Here is a 6,133-nt window from a genome sequence, read left to right as displayed (position 1 = left end):
GCTTATGGCTGTGAAGGTACATACTTGCTGCTTATGGTTGTGAAGGTACATACTTGCTGCTTATGGCTGTGAAGGTGTATGATGGCCGCTGCTTATAGTTCTGAAGGTATAATTATGCTTGCTGCTTATGGTTGTGAAGGTACATGCTTGCAGCTTATACCTGTTATAGTTGTTAGGCTTGTTAAGCTACATGCTTGGTTCTGAAGGTATATTCTTGCATGATTATAGTTCGAAGGAAACACGTCTGCAGTTATTGTTCTGGAGGTACATGCTTGATGCTTATAGCTGTAAGAGTAAATACTTGCTGCTAATAATATTCTGAAGGTACATGCTTGCTCACGGCTTATAGTTGTGAAGGTGCATACTTGCTGCCAATGGTTTAAAGGAAATACATTTGTGCACATGCAGTTTATGGTTCTGAAGGTGCATGCTTGCTACTAACTTATAATTGAGAAGATATTACTTGCTGTTTATGGTTCTGAAGGTATATTCTTGCTGCTTATGGTTCTGAATGAATATTCTTGCTGCTTAAAGGAAATACGTCTACAGTTATGGTTCTAAAGGTATATGATTGATGCTTCAGTAAAGCTGTGAGGGTAAATACTTGCTGCTAATAATATTCTGAAGGTACATATGCTTGCTCGTGGCCTATAGTTGTGAAGGTACATACTTAATTACTGCTAATGGTTTAAATGAAATACGCTTTTGCACAGTTTATGGTTCTGAAGGTGCATGCTTGCTACTAACTTATAATTGTGAAGATACTTATATCACTTATTCTTGCTGCTTATGGTTCTGAAAGTATAGTTTTGCTGCGTATGGTTCTGAAGATATAGTTTTGCTGCTTATGGTTCTGAAGGTATAGTTTTGCTGCGTATGGTTCTGAAGGTATAGTTTTGCTGCTTATGGTGCTGAAGGTATAGTTTTGCTGCTTATGGTTCTGAAAGTATAGTTTTGCTGCTTATGGTTCTGAAGGTATAGTTTTGCTGCTTATGGTTCTTAAGGTATAGTTTTGCTGCGTATGGTTCTTAAGGTATAGTTTTGCTGCTTATGGTTCTGAAGGTATAGTTTTGCTGCTTATGGTTCTGAAAGTATAGTTTTGTTGCTTATGGTTCTGAAGGTATAGTTTTGCTGTGTATGATTCTGAAGGTATAGTTTTGCTGCTTATGGTTCTAAAGGTATAGTTTTGCTGCTTATATGAAGGTATAGTTTTACTGCGTATGGTTCTGAAGGTATAGTTTTGCTGCGTATGGTTCTGAAAGTATAGTTTTGCTGCTTATGGTTCTGAAGGTATAGTTTTGCTGCTTATGGTTCTGAAGGTATAGTTTTGCTGCTTATGGTTCTGAAAATATAATTTTACTGCGTATGGTTCTGAAGGTATAGTTTTGCTGCTTATGGTTCTGAAAGTATAGTTTTGCTGTTTATGGTTCTGAAAGTATAGTTTTGCTGCGTATGGTTCTGAAGATATAGTTTTGCTGCTTATGGTTCTGAAGGTATAGTTTTGCTGCTTATGGTTCTGAAAATATAGTTTTACTGCGTATGGTTCTAAAGGTATAGTTTTGCTGCTTATGGTTCTGAAGGTATAGTTTTGCTGCTTATGGTTCTGAAAGTATAGTTTTGCTGCTTATGGTTCTGAAGATATAGTTTTGCTGCGTATGGTTCTGAAGGTATAGTTTTGCTGCGTATGGTTCTGAAGGTATAGTTTTGCTGCGTATGGTTCTGAAAGTATAGTTTTGCTGCTTATGGTTCTGAAGGTATAGTTTTAATTTGCTGCATATGGTTCTGAAGGTATAGTTTTGCTGCTTATGGTTCTGAAAATATAATTTTACTGCGTATGGTTCTGAAGGTATAGTTTTGCTGCTTATGGTTCTGAAAGTATAGTTTTGCTGTTTATGGTTCTGAAAGTATAGTTTTGCTGCGTATGGTTCTGAAGATATAGTTTTGCTGCTTATGGTTCTGAAGGTATAGTTTTGCTGCTTATGGTTCTGAAAATATAGTTTTACTGCGTATGGTTCTAAAGGTATAGTTTTGCTGCTTATGGTTCTGAAGGTATAGTTTTGCTGCTTATGGTTCTGAAAGTATAGTTTTGCTGCTTATGGTTCTGAAGATATAGTTTTGCTGCGTATGGTTCTGAAGGTATAGTTTTGCTGCGTATGGTTCTGAAGGTATAGTTTTGCTGCGTATGGTTCTGAAAGTATAGTTTTGCTGCTTATGGTTCTGAAGGTATAGTTTTAATTTGCTGCATATGGTTCTGAAGGTATAGTTTTGCTGCTTATGGTTCTGAAGGTATAGTTTTGCTGCGTATGGTTCTGAAGGTATGGTTTTGCTGCTTATGGTTCTGAAGGTATATTCTTGCTGCTTATAGTTCTAAGGGAGCACGCTTGCATCTTATGGTTTTGAAGGTACATACTTGTTACTTATGGTTGTGACGCCGATACATGCTTGCTGCTTAAAGTTGTATTAAAAGGTACATACTTTCTGCTGATAGTGTTTTTCAAAAGTACATGCTTAATTGCTGCAATGCAGCTTATGATTCTGATGGTACACGTATACTGCTGATAGTTTTGCATGGTTCTGTAAGTATGTCCTCAATTGATGCTTATTATTCTTACGGTTCATGCTTGTGGACGGTTTATGGTTCTAGTTGATAGTAATTGCTTGTTGCCTATGCTGATTTAATTATTCAATGTTTGAACATGCTGTCAGCTCACTCTCGGTTATGTCATAGATGGCTATTATATCTATGGTTATGGCTCCGTGTTGAAGGCCATACATTGACCTATAATGTTTTACTTTTATAAATTGTTATTGGGATGGAGAGTTGTCTCATTGGCACTCACACCACATCTTCCTATATCTATATTATGTTTAGTTGCTTTTGGGCCACTGTGAGTATATATAGACAGCTGACCAGCTTTGATTTTTTTTTATCTTTAGTTGCCATTAGCTGGATGATAATGTATGAGTTTTTTCATGTTTGTATTTGTTACAATTTGAAATATTTCATTATGACTTTTCTTGTTTAACTTGAATTATAAAATTGAGTATGGAAATGGGGAATGTGTCAAAGAGACAACAACCCGCCGGGGCGGATGCAGGAATTTTCGAAAGGGGGCACCCAGGGCAAAGGGGGGGTGCAAAACATATGTCCCGATACAAATGCATTGATCGGCAAAAATAAAGGGGGGTGCGCACCCCCGGACCCCCCCCCCCCCCTGGATCCGCCACTGACCCGACCATAGAAAAAACAACAACAGAAGGTCACCAACAGGTGTATGTTTTTGATTTTTGCATGTCTTTCCGCATTGTATACTTGAAAAATAATTGAGTTTTCTTTCAAAGAAAAAGTTTGCACATTTTATTCAAAAATCTCTACATAGCTTATGTTTGTATCTGTGTCATCCCGACTCAAAATAAAATTGTCTATTCAAATAAAATTTGAATGTTTCTTTATTAATCTAAACTCAGGGCCGAAAATGAAAAGGGGCGAAAGAACCAAATTGCAACAAGATACAACTAAGAACCAAAATCATAGTGTCACACGCAATATCGATGGTGTTATTGCAAATGAGACTTTTAATACTTAAATTGTAAGTATTTGGACAATCAAATAGATAGATTTTGAAGACATTCTTTTAATAAGGTATTCAAACATAATTTTGAAAAAAAGATAATACATAGGAAACGATATGTTGTAACTTGTAGGGAAAAAAATAAATTTTATTTGGAAGGTCAGGGTGTGTTATCTAATTTATATCAAACTATATATATGTAAGAGATATTGATATACAACTGTTTTGATATACTCAAACAAGTCTTTGATTTGAACTACTCGGGAATCTGACCAATAGTTATACAAGATGCATGAAAAATTGTTATCCAAGGGGAATAACTCCTAGATAAGAAAGGGGGCGCTGACTGACCTACAAGGGGGCGGGACACTCCAGTCATGCTTCAGTGATTCCCTATATGATCAACCAATTTTTCCCACGAAAAGGGGGGCCCTGGGGCCCCTCTCCCCTGGATCCGCCTATGCAGATCAAGTTAATCTATTTAGGTGACAGTTTACTGTCACAGAAATCTTTCGAAATATTCCTTTTAAAATTTAAGGGTTACCAAAAATTATGTCTTAATATTCAACTTTATTTCCTCTTTAAAATTTACAGCAAAAAGCTGGATCTAAGAATTGGAAATAATATATGTTTAATATTTAAAGTTTTTAGTGTGCCCAGATTTGCTTGAAATTTTATGGGCACATTCTTATAGACCAGTTGCATGTACCATCACTGATGAATCTTGTTCCTAAATCATAGAAATTGCCTATCTATAATAAATACATGTAGGTAAGAAAATTATTGCTGTTTTGAGTCAAACAGCATGAACAGTGATGGAGGTTTCTCAAATAAACCAACAATATCTTTATTTTGTCCATAAATTCAGAATTCCTCAAACTTTCGCTCAAGATCTGATCAACGTCAACTCATCTTGAATTTATGTCACCATGAATCAGCAAGTTAAACATTGCACTACATTGCAGGGGATCATAGAAATTAATTCTAAAATTAATAATTAAACCTTTATTTCTTTCAAGAAAACTTTATGTCCACAGACTTTTACTTTATTTTAACAGTTACACAGTTAGTTTTCCAAAATCAAGGCCATTTTCAAGGGCGTCATAAAGTGATAATGTTGTGTCTCTACATTAGCTTATCTTCCCATGAAATTAATAGCAGTATGTTGTATTAAGGCAAAGTGTCCATAATTGCATAAAATGCAAGGTTATGGTAACTGTATCTTACAGTATAAACTGGTCCTCAACCAGTATAAAATAATACAAATTTTAAAATCCAGTTATTTTTCAATGAATCACTAAACTTTTAAGATAGATTTTGCAAATCTCCTTATCCATGTTATCATATAAGATATGTGTAGTACAGGTTAACTTATTATATTGAAAGACATTAGAAGAAGTGGTATGAGACAACTCTCCATCCAAGTCACAATTTGTAAAAGGAAACCATTATAGGTCAGAAGTACGGCCTTCAACAAAGAGCCTTGGCCTAGGACAGGTGCAAACAAATGCAAAAAATTTTTTTTTAAGGCACACGTCTGAATTTAGAATTTGAATTCACCTGTACATTTGTAGTTCTAAATTGTTTTAAGTACCAATATGTTTTTAAATATGTATTGGCTTCTAACATTTGTCTAAAGTCTTTTGTGGAATAATTTTGTTGAAAAAATAATTTTAATTCATCTTTGTCAAAAAATATCTGTGTGGTTTACAGCAAATCATCTCTCCTAATCAACATGACTTCAGGCAAGAAAATTTCTTAGCATGGTTGAAAAGTTTACCTTAGTTTAATAAATTGTAATTTTATATTTTATTAAATCATTTCAGGTATAAATGAAGAAAACATAATACTAGCAGTATGTGGCCTTTAATTATGCACTTTGTTAGGACGAATGCTGTGTATATGACTTTCCCAGTGGCAGTTGTAGTTGGTTTTGTTGGATATAATTTTGAAGCTGTTATTGGAAGAGCCGAATCACCATGGAAAACAAAAAGTATTCAGGAAGAGCGAGACGAAAGACAGTTTAAAGAACTGAAAGAACATAGCCCCAGTGATGTACCAAGTTTGAAATCTAAAATGGATATACCAAAAACAGTTTTGAATAGAAATGACAAAAGTCAATTGAATCACTGAACAATAGCAATAAATTTTTATGTTTTCAGATGTTATTTTTTTTTATTTGCAAGATTTTTTTTTAGCAATGATCATATAATTTGGTCACTATACAGTTAATGAGAATATTTAGATCAGAACTTGATGAATAATTTTTCAAAGGTTTGAAAGGAAGAATTATTCAAATGACTAAAATAAAGAGTTCCACTTTTCAGATTTGAAAAATTTGATTTAAAAAAAAAATTAAATTAATACATTAATTTGTACTCATCATGAATATTCCTGAAATATTTGCCACTGGCAAAATGATCAACAATTAGTCATATTTTTAAAGTACTACAGAAATAGTTGTCACAAGTAATTTGGTGCTAGAACAATGTAATTTGAATTTATCCTTTATTACAAAATGAAGGTAATAAAGGAAGCACATAAAAACGTTTTAGGAGACT

The 6,133-nt window shown here is 34.2% G+C and overlaps 1 long non-coding RNA gene across 2 annotated transcripts; it reads left to right on the top strand.

Annotated features, from left to right (window-relative positions):
• The first annotated feature begins 3,515 nt into the window (after window positions 1–3,515).
• Window positions 3,516–5,733, top strand: LOC143069694 (uncharacterized). Of its 2 annotated transcripts, none has more exons than XR_012976463.1 (2): window positions 3,516–3,643; window positions 5,399–5,733. It is a non-coding gene; the product is annotated as an uncharacterized LOC143069694 (long non-coding RNA). The 2 variants fall into 2 exon arrangements; XR_012976464.1 differs by having other exon boundaries at window positions 3,529–3,590.
• Window positions 5,734–6,133: the final 400 nt, after the last annotated feature.

The sequence above is a fragment of the Mytilus galloprovincialis genome, chromosome 3 (genome assembly GCF_965363235.1).
Source record: "Mytilus galloprovincialis chromosome 3, xbMytGall1.hap1.1, whole genome shotgun sequence".
In the NCBI taxonomy this organism is placed as follows: Eukaryota; Metazoa; Mollusca; class Bivalvia; order Mytilida; family Mytilidae; genus Mytilus; species Mytilus galloprovincialis.
The sequence above is the reverse complement of the archived record's forward strand: the minus strand, read 5'-3'. Positions and strand labels throughout refer to the sequence as shown.